General features: G+C 43.5%; 1 protein-coding gene and 2 long non-coding RNA genes across 8 annotated transcripts in view; 1 reads left to right on the top strand and 2 right to left on the bottom strand.

The window, feature by feature from the left end:
• IRF2 (interferon regulatory factor 2) overlaps positions 1 to 1,237 on the bottom strand; it is an 84,968-nt gene extending 83,731 nt beyond the window's left edge. Inside the window, exons 1-2 of one of the 2 annotated variants that reach the window (XM_060001226.1) lie at positions 1,089 to 1,237; positions 816 to 966 (exon numbers count right to left, since the gene is read on the bottom strand). The gene's annotated coding sequence lies outside the window, so the exon portion shown is untranslated. The remainder of the gene's footprint in view (positions 1 to 815; positions 967 to 1,088) is intronic. The other variant, XM_060001224.1, reaches the window with a different exon arrangement.
• A 243-nt stretch (positions 1,238 to 1,480) lies between these two features.
• LOC132417592 (uncharacterized) lies at positions 1,481 to 12,146 on the top strand. 2 transcript variants are annotated; one of them, XR_009517880.1, is made up of 6 exons: positions 1,481 to 1,573; positions 3,580 to 3,678; positions 4,500 to 4,631; positions 8,578 to 8,618; positions 10,787 to 10,950; positions 11,198 to 12,146. It is a non-coding gene; the product is annotated as an uncharacterized lncRNA (long non-coding RNA). The 2 variants fall into 2 exon arrangements; XR_009517881.1 differs by lacking the exon at positions 8,578 to 8,618 and adding an exon at positions 5,831 to 6,564.
• Positions 8,584 to 14,602, bottom strand: part of LOC132417593 (uncharacterized) — a 25,007-nt gene continuing 18,988 nt past the window's right edge. For all 4 annotated transcript variants that reach the window (XR_009517883.1, XR_009517885.1, XR_009517884.1 and 1 more), the window contains one exon: positions 8,584 to 9,392. This is a non-coding gene — a long non-coding RNA (uncharacterized lncRNA). The remainder of the gene's footprint in view (positions 9,393 to 14,602) is intronic.

Raw genomic sequence — 14,602 nt, 5'->3', positions numbered from 1 at the left:
CCTGCCAGCAGGGCGCCGCTCGGTCCCCGGAGGCTCCCCGCCCCCACCTCGCCCGCTCCGTAGCCAAGGCGGGTCAGGCCCAGCGCGCGAGTACGGCCCGGGGGCGCCCGCGGGGACCCGGAGGCGCCCGGCGCTAGGCCGCGGCCGGGCCGCTGACCCCTGGGCGCGGCGCCCTCCCGGGACGCGCCGCCCGAGCCCCCCGCGCGCCGGGACAAGTGCAGTGACAAAGCCCCAGGGCCAGGCCGGGCGCTGGCCGGCGGGAAGGAGGACGCGGCGTGCCTCCCGGGCGGTGGCGGCAGCGGCCCAGCCCCCAGGAAGCCGGGCGCGCCGGCCAGGCCCCGCGCGCAGCCCCGCTCCAAGCCCGCCCGCCGGCCCCGGCCGCTGGCACCCGACGCCCGCGACTCTTCCCCGAGCCCGGCGGGCGGGCGAGCCCCGGGACCGCCGCCGGGCGCCCCATCAAGTTTCCTCTGGCCGCGGCGGGAGGCGCCTCTCCCGGCCCGGGCGCGGGGCGCAGGCTGAGGGTGGACTGCGGGTTCCTGCCTATTTACGCCAGAGGCTGCCTGGAGAGAGGCACCGCCAGCGGGCAAGGAGAAGGACCCGCTCCCCTCCTTCGGACCTGGTGGCGACGGCCTCCGTAAACATACACACGCACACACATGCACGCGAGAATTTTGTTTGAAAAGGAGGCCCGACTCCAGCGGACCTGCACCCCCCCCACACCACCTGGGGCGCAGAATCACACAGAGCAGGTCTGTGTCCATGGAGCCACCTCTCCGCATCTGCAAATCCAAAAGTGAAATTAAACCTCCACCAACCTCCTCCTCCTCCTCCTCGCAGCCTCAGCAGCCCCAGTAGCAGCAGCAACAGCAGCAGAACCTGCTTCCCCTAAAATCAGATGATCCATAACAGCGCCGACTGTTCCTCCAAAAATCAGTATTAATATTTATGAACCTCAGCATTTTCCGTCTGCAAAACATCGTGTCAAACCATCAGGACGCGCGCACACACATATCCCCTCCAGTCCTCATAAACATGCCCTCGAGAAAAACACACACGCACAGTCACAACTATTATTTGAAAAATGTTACCTCTCAGTGTGCTTTTTCACGCTATCAATACAATTCCGCAAGGCTTAAGTGTTGCTAGGATGTGTGAAATGGAAATGAAAGCCCGTCAGTTGAATAATCGCAGGAACAAAACTAAAAGTTACTCCCCGGCTTGCCTGAGAACAGTCCAGATCGAAAGCAAAACAAGGAGAGGAAACTGCGAAGCGCTGAGGCTGGAAATCCCCCCACCCCCCGCCCTCCCGGTGCCTCGCTCCCTCCCTCCCTCCGTCCCTCGCTCGCTCCCCCCTCCGCCCTCCTCCCTCCGCCCTTCCTCCCCAGTGTTTGTTTCAAGCTTGTGCAACTGGGAGGTGGAGGCGGAGGGAGGGCGCGAGCTGCCCGGCCTGGAGGTGCGGAAGTTCGCCGCCGCTGTTCATTGGCAGGCAGCGCCGCTTTCATCATTTCTCAGAAAAGTCAATTTCATTTTCACTTACCCACGTCGCGGCAGCGGGAGCAACAAGCAGCTGCGCGTGAGTCTGCTGCTCGCACACCCGGGCGCTCACACGCGAGTAGGGGTCCGGGGGGTGGGGTACTGGGTGCGAGCTTGGGTTCCGGCCGTAAGCTGGCGGCGGTAGGAGGGGACCGCAGGTACCTACCTGACTCTCCATCCTAAGGGTCACCTGAAGGTAGGGAAGGAGGGAGGAGGAGGGCGTGTCGGGGAGGCAAAGCTCTTGACATGCAGTTGGTGGGGCAGGTGTCAGCCGTGTTTAGAGCCTGTTTTCTGAGTGAATAAAAATTCACTTTGTAACACTGCCCACTTCCAAGGAATACAAGGAGCAATTAACTGACGAGAGAGCATTACTTAGATACTAGTGCAGTAACTGGGCCAATAACGCATCCTTAACTTTATTTGAACCCTTATCAGTAGCTGAGTGTGTAACCATTTGAAGGGCAGCTGTCATCAGGGACACCGCCTGGAGCTCTGTCTGGGGGCGAAAAGGAAGGCCTTCCCCTAGTAAGTCACCAGCAGCGTCCTCCCAGACTGAGTGTGCAACAGAAGTTCCCTCCCTGCAGGATGAGATGGGCAAGGGTGAGAGCTAATTTTCCTGAAAGATGTCTTAATGTGGCTGGTCCGGGAGAGGGGTTTTATACTGTAGTACATGCGGCTAGGTTCAAATCTGGCCTCTTTAACTTACTAGCTGGGCATCCCCAGTCAAGTTGCTTAACCTAACGCCTCAGTATTCAATGCCTTGAAATGAGGATGAGTGAGAGAATGCAAGAATACAGGGGCAGCACCCGTCACCTTCAAGGTGTGTTAGCTCAAACTAATACAGTTCACTTGGGACCTGCCGTTTCTGGGGTCCCTTGTTTTAAAGTATAGATTCTCACCTGGTTATACCTGTTTCTTCCCCCACATGCAGTTTCATTGGCCTTCTCCCAAACTTCTCTCCCCGACACAGAAAGTCCCTTCCTGAGAGGCCAGAGCTACATATATGTAAACACTTTTCTAAAAACATAGCTCCAACACCCTCTTTGTCACAGAAGTATTCAGTTCTATGGACTGGAAAAAGAAAAGTATCTCAATGCTTTTGGTGAGGAGACAGCTGAGGGTTTATGCTTCTGTTTTGTGGCCGTGGTCTCAAAAATAGATTTCCCATGCACCATTATTTCTTATCCCCTCATAGAATACTATTTGACCCAGCCAGCCTTTTTCTTATTTCGTAAAGCAATGATTATTATAGGTGATTAGAGTAACTGTATACAAACTCTGTAGGACAGTTGTCCCTCTTTACCACCCATGGGCCCAAGTTAAAAACCCAGTAGTCCTTAATGTTTTCCTTCCCCCCAACACACATCCAATCGGTAGTATCCTACTGACCCGTTGATGCTGATCCCAAATCTCTCTGGGCCTGGCCCCTCCTCCATCCCCTTTGGATCGCCTTTATTCAGCTATGGCAGTGGCCTCAGAACTGGGCTTCTGAACTAGGGCTCATCCAGGTTAACAGCCGGGTTAAGCAGAAAATCAACTTCAGGTGAAGCACGATTGCAATCCAAACTCCACCCCTCAAAAATCTCCCCACAGCCTTCAGAATAAAGTCCGTATTACTTGACAAGACATAAAAAGCCCGTTATAATCTGGCACCAAACTTCCTTTCCAGCCCCATCTCTTGCTACTGTGCCCCACAAGCTCTACACCCCTCCCTTGTCAACCCAGCTTCCATTCCTTTTGGTAAAACAACAGAGCCATCCTCTTGTTCGTTGTTTTATCCTTAGCGTGGTGTCCAGCACAGAGGCACTCGACTACTTGGGAATTAATAGTTCCTTGCCCTGGGTTCTCAAAACATATTTTAGACTTTATCAGAGTATTTTTAATATAAATGTAATCGATATCTATTGTGCAGAATGCAGGAAGTACAGAAAAGTTGAAAAGAAAATATGACACCTGCAATCTTACCAGTAAGGAATAGACCTGATGATATTTTTATGTATTTCCTTCTAGTAATTTTTTTTTTTTTTTTTTGGCTCCACCACGCAGCATGCAGGGCTCTTAGTTCCCTGACCAGGAGTCGAACCTGTGCCCCCTGCAGTGGAAGCACGGAGTCTTACCCACTGGACCGCCGGGGAAGTCCCTCTAGTAAGTTTTCTCAAGGGCCATTTCCAGTCCTCATCTGCTCAGCGTCTCTGTATCATTTAATAATTCCCATCATACTGCCTGATGCCTATGTGACAACCTTCTCCTGTTTTATTTCTCGGCTGGCTCCCCTTCTGCTGCCAGCCTCCTAAATTATGGTGTTTCTAGATATTCTGTCCTCACCCCTCCTATTTTCTCATTCTACATGCTTTCTCTTTGAGCGCTCTCACCCACATCCAAAGCTTCAGATAATCACTATTTGGTGATAACTCCATAATCTATAATTTCTAAGCTCTGGATGCATTTATTCTAGATGTTCCTCGGGTACAACAAATTAGTTATGTCCAAAACTAAACTCATAACATCTTTCCCCACCATCTTGTATTTGTCACTTCATTAACCAGCCAGGAAACTGGGAGGCATCACCAACTCCCACCTTTCCTGAGCCCCTGGAGCTCCCTGGACATGGGTATGTTTCCAATTTCCAGGCCCCTAAACTCATAAAACGTAGACTGAATTTCATTCTGTTCTTATGCGCTGGAAGACATGTAAATCTGACCCCCAAATCCACTGTGTATTGATATACATCATCAAGAAATATTTTAGCCCTTTGATGAGATGCATACAGTCATAAATCTCTGTGGAAAACGGATCAGTATAGCAAAATATAACCTTTTTGAAAGTTTCTGGAAAAAACAGCCTTGGCCATACCAAAGAAATCTGACCAAACACCTGATCTAAAGCAACAGATGTTGTTTGAGCAGTGTAGTATATTGAAACTAGAGTGAGCTCCTGAGTGAGGCATGTTTATGTTTCACCTGCAGGATGGACATCCTAGGACCGTCTACCTGGATGCATCAGAACTCATTTCTTTTCAAGGGAGTCGAGAAAGGACTGGTTACTTGGCCATGCAGCAATTGACCTCTCCATGATTGAAGCTTAAAGATACATTCAAGGTTAGCCCCTCTCAAATGGGTTTTTAATTTATTTTTCTGATAAATGAGAATAGTTTGATAAAATAATTATTCAAGCAATAATCCTTTATTGAGTCAAGTAATAATAATTTATTGAATCATTTATTGAGTCAAGTAATAATCATTTATTGAATGTCCAAGAACTTTTCTCGTGAACAAAACAAATGAAAATCTCTGCCTTTCAAGAAGTTTTCTTACAGTCTAGTAAATTGGAATGTTAATTTCCATTGTATCATCCTAGTAATGACTCGGACGTCACCTCCATCTATAATCGCAGTCTTTACAACTGTACATTAAAGTTATGAATGTAGAATATGATGGCATGCTCACTAAAGGGTTAAGTATTTATAGCTGAGATTAAATCAGTGCCCCCCTCATCAGTCTGTCAGTTGATGCCCTAATTTTCCCCACAGTATCTCTGGTACCACTTCGGTCCTGGCCACCAAGGCTCTCTTCCATGCTGCTGTAATTTAGCAGAGGTTATAAAATCATGAAAAATGAGTGTTCCACACTTGCCAGAGCAGTTGGCCAATACAAAGCAAAGAATATCATTGTGAAGTCCACACTGAATAAATATACAGCCACATTAGATTGCAGTTGAAACAGTAGAACTGCAAAGATGTTGAAAAAGCCATCAATCAAAGTTCAGGGACCATAGGCATCAAGTTGGATAAATTCTTATCTATTACCTCATGTAACAGTTTCTTCCATTTTGCTAGAAACTCTAAAATGAGGTGCATTTTGTTGCAATTATTCTCTGAAAATAATGAATTTAAATTGAGCAATATATTGCCCAATCCTTAGTAACAAATATTAATTTTGTCCTGTTCTTTTGATGACGTAAGGGAAGAAATACTCTTTAAAAGTGCCAAGATGATTGTGTGTGTGTGTGTGTGTGTGTGTGTGTGTGTGTGTGTATGGGGGCAGAGAGGGAGAGAGAGATGAGTGAATTTTTCTCGTCCAAAAGGAAGGCTTTCAACTTTGAAAACTTCAAAAAAAATTTTTTTTGCTATAATTTCTCTGTCTCATCCCAAATGGATTTGAAATATTCATTATTTCTCTAAGGTAATAAACTATAAAGTAGTGCTTTTAAAGTCAGAAGGAAAAAGTGCCTATAGCCTTGCCTTGAGGTTCTTTAGAAAAAATTACTATAATAGTTTCAAGTATTAAAAATATTTTAGGGACTTTGCTGGTGGCGCAGTGGTTAAGAATCCACCTGCCAATGCAGGGGACACAGGTTCGAGCCCTGGTCCGGGAAGATCCCACATGCCCCGGAGCAACTAAGCCTGTGCACCACAACTACTGAGCCTGCGCTCTAGAGCCCACGAACCACAACTACTGAGCCCGCATGCCACAACTACTGAAGCCCGCGCATCTAGAACCTGTGCTCCACAAGAGAAGCCACTGCAATGAGAAGCCCGCGAACCGCAATGAAGAGTAGCCCCTGCTCGCCACAACTAGAGAAAGCCCGTGCACAGCAATGAAGACCCAACGCAGCCAAAAATAAATAAAATTTAAAAATTTTTTAAAAATAAATTTCCAGTTTGTAACATAAATTCAGCAAACCACATAATTCACTGAATCTGAATATTTGAAGAAGTTTTGTTACAGCTTCCACCATTTCCCTATAAGCTCATTCACAGCATGTGAACCTTGATGATGTTCAGTCTGTTCTCTTTGTCCCAAAACTTCTGAGCATTTTGAATAACACACCTTATCCTATTGGAAAATGTTTGGAAGTTTGCCAATCAGAAAGACAGAAGAGTCAGAAAACAAAGGATTGACAGTATTTTTAAATACTCCTACTTCCTCAAAGTTTCATCTCCACTACATCCAAAAGGTGCACGTACACCTCTCGGCGCTGCCTCCTTCTCCTGGATGCAACTCCAAGACATTTCCTAGCCGTGCTCCTCAGGTAAGAACATGGCAAGACCAACCCCTGCTCTCCTGGAGCTTACATTCTAGTGGGGGTGATGTCAACAGACAGGCAAACAAACCAAGAAAATAGTTAAAGATTTGTATCCGTGTTCTGAGGGAAACAAACACGACTTTGGATAGAAAATACTGGGGGATCTAGGTGGTCAAGGAAGGTTTCTCAAGGAGAAAATGACATTTAAGCCAAAACTTGGAGGAGAGGAGACTGTATTCGTTTCCTGGGGCTGCCATAACACAGTACCACAAGCCAGGTGGCGGAAGTAACAGAAACGCATTGCCTCCCAGTTCTGGAAGCTGGAAGTCCCAGATCAAGGTGTCCACAGGGTTGGCTCCTTCTGAGGGTTATGGGGGAAGGATCTGTTCCTTGCCTCCTGGCTTCTGGTGTTGGCCAGCAATCCTGGGCATTCTTTGGCTGGTAGCAGCATCACTCCATCTCTCCCTTCATCTTCACGTGGTGTTCTCCCTGGATGTGTGTCTGTATCCAAATTTCCCCGTTTTACAGGGACACTAGTCTTATTGGATTAGGGGCCCACCATACTCCAATACGATCTCATCTTAATTCATTACATCTGCAAAGACAATCTGAGGTATTGGGGGATTAGGATCTCACTATATGAATTTTGAGGGGGACACACTTCAACACGTAACTGATATCAATTGTGTGATGAAGCCCCGAGCCAGGGGGAAGACTGAACACAAAGGCCATGAAAAGCAAAAGGGTCTGGCATATTCTGGAAACCAAAAGAAGGTGAATGTGACTTAAGAGTTCTGAATGAGGGTAAGAAGGACACAGGCAGGTGGGCAGAGGCCAGATCAAGGACTTTGGATTTTATTCTAAGATCAATGGGAAGATTTTGAAGGGTTCTGTGTTTTAAAAGGGTTCTGGGTTTTAAAAGGTCATGCTATAAATTTCCCAACTGTCTCCTCAACATCAATGAAATGCAAGGATTTCTTAATTTGTGTATTTCTCAGAAGAATTTGTAACTGTTCTTGCACTGACCTCTCAGTTCATTACATGATGAATTTGTTGAGGAAACAATGCATTGGGGATATTTTGAAACAGTTTAATTCTTTTTCATTTCTTTTTGGCATTCCTAAGGTATTTCTTTCCCTTTAACTTTCTGTCTGATTTTCATCTCCACAAATAAATGAAGTAAATTTTTACTTCATTCTTTTTACCCTATCCCCATAAAAACTTCCCTTAAAAAAAAGGAAGATATATTCAACTGTGGATTCCAGGCACATGCTATTTTCCTGTTTTGAGTGAATGATGATAATTTTCAGAGATTGTGTCACCACAAAATCAACATTCATTCCAAAATTTAATGGTTTCAAATGTATTTCTTTTTTTGATTTCTAAAAATTTTCAAATTTCTTTTCCATCAGAAACCCCTTGTGTGTAATAAATAGTTTCCACAAAACTGAATTTTTGTTGGCAGAACAATCGGCGTAAGTAAAACTTCACGATTTGCCTTGGATGTTTTGTAATTTGAAAGCAAATGTTGGTTTAAACAGCCCACCATATATTTTGTCAATGTCCAGCTGTGGATGCTGGGTTTTTAGCACCACTTCTTTCCGGACAGCCAAAAAAAAATATCACTTTCTTTCCTGTTTTACATATTGAGGTTCTGCGTAAGATTTCATTTGGGGAAAAGGTTCTGTCGCTTTATAAAAAACATGGAAAAAAGATCAAAGCCACCAATACTACTGGCAGTTTGTTTTGCTTCATTTTCCTATAACTGGAGATAAGAAAGAAAACACGACAAACCATAAGTGAAGAACCTTAAGACTGAAGGAGAGAAAGAAATACGCAGACCCAGGAACAGACGCCCGAGGGAGGGTTGATGGGTGAGTTCACGCTGGGTGGCTGGGCGGAGCCAGCCTCTGCAAAGGGGCCAGCATTGTAGGTTCACCCTCACTTGAGTTGCTCAGGTTGTCTCCATATTTCCTTGTTTTTATTTCCTACCTTGATGAGAACTTTTCATCTTTTCAGGGATGCAGAACCAACAGATTCATGACGACTCGTTTCACAATGTATGTGGTTGATGCCATGTTTATATGACACTTTTGACCAAGCCTTTTCCCTCATTGAGAAATTAGAGGAACACTACCCTAGCCCTGTCATTTTCCACAATGCTTACAAATATTTTACCACATATACACTCTTACTGGTATTTCTGCTTATGATGAACTTAAGTAAGATAGCAGGAAATGTATGCTCCATTGAGGGTAAAAGGAAAACAAAGTTTTATATGTACAGTAAGGTCACCCTAAAGATGTTCATATAAGTAAGGTGAAAAGGAACTACATCAAAACATTAATAGTGGTTGTCTTTGAGGGATGGAACTATGGGTGATTTTTTTCCTTTTGAAAAATTAACATTTTTAAGAATAGATTTTCCTTTTATTAATGTAAACATTTTAATATATTTTTATAGGTGATTTCAGAAAATTATTTCTTGATATGCTTATGATTTTTATGTAAAGGACTTATAAGGTTTTTTTAAAATTAATTTATTTTATTTTTGGCTGCGTTGGGTCTTCGTTGCAGTGCGTGGGCTTCTCATCGCGGTGGCTTCTCTTGTTGCGGAGCACGGCCTCTAGGTGTGCGGGCTTCAGTAGTTGTGGCTCGCGGGTTCTAGAGCACAGGCTCAGTAGTTGTGGCGCACAGGCTTAGTTGCTCATGGCACGTGGGATCTTCCTGGACCAGGGCTTGAACCTGTGTCCCCTGCATTGGCAAGCGGATTCTTAACCACTGCACCACCAGGGAAGCCCGACTTGTAAGTTTTAGCTAGTTTTATCCTTGGGACTTCAAAAAACAAAGCACTGGTTAATACATCTTATATTTTACACTACATTCTTATAAGAATTTTTAAATCTCTGTGTAGAAGATAATTTTTCCTACAAATGCTATATAGTTTCTCCCAGTTTTTAATTTTATCAAAATATTCATTTTTAATGACTCTCCAAACAGGACTCTCCAAAGGAACATATAAAAACAAACTAACGTGTGTCCAGATCAATGGCTATTAATAAGTGATACATTCCATAATCATTATTAATATTTAAATAAGCTTTTGCTTTGATTCACATCATGTTTTAAATATGCCGTTTGAAAAAGTTTGACTTAGGAGAAATCTATAACAACTAAAGAATCTCTTCTACTTGTAGTTTCATTTCATTTGTATGCAAGAATATTACTATATTCTTAGCAATCAAATTCAAATTCTTAGATCTCAAACATGAATGAAGACTCTAAGCAAATTATCAAAATTTTATGTTAAATTTTTTCTTTTTTTGCCTTTCTTCTTTCTGGCACTTCCACATTTAGTCATCATATTTCCTATTTTACTTGCTCAACTTCCACATATAACAGGATTGGCAGAAGGGAGAGAAAACAACTCATTGGAAGGCAGTAAAGGGTAGGATGTCTCTGTCTCTGTCTCTGTCTCTGTCTCTGTCTCTCACACACATACACACACACACACACACACACACACACACACACACACAGTAGAGGAGGAGTCTCTGCATGCAGAAACTCAATTCAGAACATTTTTCCCACAGAAATAATAAGAAACCATGATGGTAAAAGTATATAGTTTTCCTTCATTATGGGTTAAAATAAGAGTTTGTGGGCTGGCCCGGGAATACACCATTTTATAACATCGTACACGTGGGAAACTTGCATTCTGAAATCTAGACAGCTGTTTTCAAAAGACACTATGAGGGTTCAGTGCGTTATGTGGGCCTGCGGCTGCCCACCCTCCGCAGGACCGTGCTCAGCAGTTTGGAGGCGATGAGGAAGAAAGAGGCCTGCTTCCTGATCTTGAGGCATTTGCAGTCCACGTTGGGAGTCAGGGCCCACAGTGCAAAAATGATTATTTCAAGGTAGAAATGGCATGTGGCCCCACTCCCAGGTAACATTTTAATACATTCATTTATCTGTTCATTCAGCATCTGTTTCTTGACTTTATAGTAATTATCTCTCTATTTTTATAGTCTAAATGATATTTTCTAATATAAATAATACATGATTATAGAAGAATATTAGAGCAATACAGACTTCTCTGTAGTGACAAAATCAGAAAGAACTTGAATGTTGATAACTGAATGATTGAATAAACTGGGATTGATCCATTCTGTGGGATGTTATGCACCAATAAAAAAGAACAAATTAAGAATATCTGTTGTTCTGGACAGGGGACCAGGATGTATTATAAAGAATGAAGATCGAGATGAAAAGAAAGGTTCCTATTTTGATCTCCTTTTTGCAAAGACAACAGTGGACACCCCCAAAAAAGTTTGAATTCGAAAGGATAAAGGTGCAGATATGAAGCTGTTAATAATGGTCACCTTAAGGACAGGTGAGCTACTAATTTTTTTCTTTATTTATTTTTGTACTGAGGAAAAAGATGCTAATTTTAAAACAAAATGAAAATTTGGAAATACAGAGCAGATTAAAGAGAAAGATTAAAGTCACTTTGATTTCTGATTTCTGTTTTGCTTGGTATTATATGTGTGTCAGAGAGAGAGAAGGAGAGAAAAAGAGAAACTGCCCTTGATAATTATCAATAGACTTTTCTTTTTTTTTTTTTTTTTTGCGGTACGCAGGCCTCTCACTGTTGTGGCCTCTCCCGCTGCGGAGCACAGGCTCTGGACGCGCAGGCTCAGCGGCCATGGCTCACGGGCCCAGCCACTCCGCGGCATGTGGGATCTTCCCGGACCGGGGCACAAACCTGTGTCCCCTGCGTCAGCAGGCGGACTCCCAACCACTGCGCCACCAGGGAAGCCCAATAGACTCTTCTTGAGTGTCCACTATGTTTATGTCACTTCAGGGCCCTTCTGGTAAGAGTGCTTTAACCCAGAGCCACCTAATAGACCCACGATGGAGACACTTTTAAGCAGGCTGGCATTTCACTTCCCTATAAGGGCCTCCTGCTTTCCCTATGGGAAAGGCCCGTCATGGCCCTTTCTGTGTATATCTGCTACCTGAAAGGTAAGGAGGAGTTTCCTGAAGTGTAAAGCTGGGGGAATGAAGGCTGTTGCTCTCATGCCAGCCTGAGCCCTGCTCTTGTTAAGGGTTCTCTGCTTCACCCTGATGGATTCTCCTACAGCATCTTACAGAACCAACACGGCTTCCCCTCCAGGCAGGCTGGATGCATTCACCGGAGGGAAACAAGCAGCTGCTGGAGTCTGGCCCCCTGAGTACGCTTTGAGAAGGTGCTGTGTGCGTTTCTGTTCAACATTACTGGTATGTCCATGATATCAGTTCAGTGGCCTCAGGACAAGTAGGGACCTTAGTCCAGTTTTCTCTGTACCTATTCTGAGGATGATTCACCGAGTGATAGGTGCCCATTACATCAGCATGACACCTTCATCAGTCAAGCACAAAAATAAATGATTCCACGTGGTAAACAACGAAGCGTAGTAAGGATACCAAAGAACGGCTCAGGCTTCCTGCAGGTAGTGGGATTTGAGCTGTACCTTAAAGAATAGGGTAAAAATAAATAAGCAATTAAAACAACTATACCCCAATAAAAAAAATTAAAATAAAAAAAAGTTCACACAATAAATAAATAAATGAGAAATTAAAAATAGATTTGTGTGTGTGTGTGTGTGTATACTTAATAGCCAGCTTTAAAAATCCTTCACAGAAGCTTTCAGACTTTAAAACGTCCTCTCATCCCACACAGAACACCCATCTAACAAATTCATCTGGTCCTACAGTCCACGCCAGTTCTGTGTTTAGGCCAAAGGGATTTTGTTGAATTATACATTAAATATATTGGTATAGTTAGGAAACTAGTTTTTTCAGTTAAAAAGTGGATATGGGGGCAGAAAGACTCCTACATCCAACATGTGGAAGAAATATGTGCATTTAAGAAGATCGCTAAGGCAGCTCTTTGGCCTCTAAAACTATAGGCTGAGAACTATTTTCTTGGGATACTTTAACTGATTCCATGGAATGAAAGCGAAAGGTGACAGTCACCAGATGAGTGCCTGCAGATGTGAATTCCTTGGGCGCTCTTAGGTTAGGGCGTGTATCAGCGGACGGGCTGATGTAATGTAGTGGTTCTGTCCATGGCTACGTTCAGCATGTACAGAAGAGTAGCCTCAAGTTATTTGTTAAATCAGCATTCCGCTCACAAGTTACTTTAATTACATGGCTATGATGATTCCATGATACCAGACAGCTGGTGAAAACTGAAGAAGAAAAAATCTAATGCTCAGATGTTTAGCTTGTGGTCACGTAGGCAAAACACCTGTGCACTAAGCTAGTGCTTTATCTAGATGTTTGATGACCTCTAACCCTTTTTCTATATACTTCATTTCTTCCTGTTAGCCAGTATAAAGCTCAGATTAGATTAAAATTTAATTTATCTCCAAGTTTAGGCTTTAATGAAACAAAAATAAAGGAATTATAAGAGTGCTGTTTTCTGCTACAAAAATGTGGGAGACTCTGGTTTCATAATGACAGAATAAAGACATACCCACCCAACCACCTTCTCTCAAAATTCACCAAGAAACATCAAGGAAAACAGGTAACAGAAATGCATATCCATCATTCGGAAACTAGGAGATGTCTGTGCCCACAGTACATGGAGAGAGAATTTGGAAAGATGAATATCAAAGACTAAGCAGAGAGAAGGAAGGTCGAACCTTAGTGGCTGCAAAGGGAGTTGAGAAGTGAGCTACTTTTTCCATACAGAACCCAGAAAAGCACAGGAATGGGAAAAACTGGGCAGGGGGCAGCAGGATTAAATTGATCCCTCCAGTTCTCCACCCCCACCCAGTTCCCAAGCAGTTTGTTGACCTCTCTTCTCCCTCCAGACTCTGAGGTGAGCAGAGGTGGAATTCCATCTGAAGCAAGAGAATTGAGGGAGTCTGTGTGTGGAAGAGTGAGATCTCCATTTCTTTTCTACTGCTCGGACCCAGAACACCAACACCCAGAATAAAATTCCAAGAGAGGAGACTGGAGGGTGCTACCCCAGAGAAAATACTTGTAAACAGTGATATTTGCAGGGCCTCGGTAAAAACAACAACTGGTCCCCCGATCTGCCTCAGTGAAGACCACCAGTGTATAAGACCAACACATGTATGCTGAGCTTCTGGTCAGGTGAGCTTTTTCGTGCCTTACTTTTAAGAGTGAACACTCAAGGGCCAAGAGACACTCTAATATAACCATGATAAAAAAAAAACAGAACAAAGAACTCAGAGGAAACAAAGATGGTGCAGGAAAGAAAATGTCAAAAAATGTTAATGTCATTAAAGATGTGAGAGAAGATATTACATCTACAAAAGAAGAAAAAAATGATATTAAAAGGAACAATTAGAGAATACAAAAGGTTTCCTAGAAATTAAAAATATGATGGAACATTTTTTTAATTCTATAGAATAACTGGAAGATAAAGTCAAGTAAATCTCAATATAAAGCATAATAAAATAATAAAGAAATGGACAATAGGAAAAAATAATAAAAAATGGATACTCACTGCAAGAGATCCAGTATCTAGTACAAATTTTAGAAGATGAGAACTGAGATAACCGTGGACAGGAAATTAGTAGAGGCATAAGAAAATTCCTCAGGAAATTTTGAGGGACATGATTTGCCAAATTTAAAAGGCACCCCAATGTCTAACTCAATATGTAAATGAAGATATGATGTGAAGATCTATATCAAGACATCATCACAATTAAGAAAGGAAGGAAAAAAAAAAAAAAAGAAAGGAAGGGATAGTTTGGCCATGAAAGAGTAATAAGGACTAGACTTGAACACCCAAGACTGGAACCTTCAGTGAACAACTAGAAAACTGGACAAAACATATGAAACAACAGTTTTTCAGGCAGCACAGGACAATGATCCTTGAGAAAAGGGAATCAGATGAAGTGAGCCCTGGGCTTTCTGTTGGAGGTGATTTCCATGCTGCAGCTGCAGGGATGGGGGGACCCAAATAGAAGCAGGGAAGAAACTGAGGAAACAAAGATCAGACATCAGAGAAGCTTAGATAGATGGAA

This window comes from Delphinus delphis, chromosome 21 (assembly GCF_949987515.2).
Source record: "Delphinus delphis chromosome 21, mDelDel1.2, whole genome shotgun sequence".
Classification (NCBI taxonomy): Eukaryota; Metazoa; Chordata; class Mammalia; order Artiodactyla; family Delphinidae; genus Delphinus; species Delphinus delphis.
The sequence above is the reverse complement of the archived record's forward strand: the minus strand, read 5'-3'. Positions and strand labels throughout refer to the sequence as shown.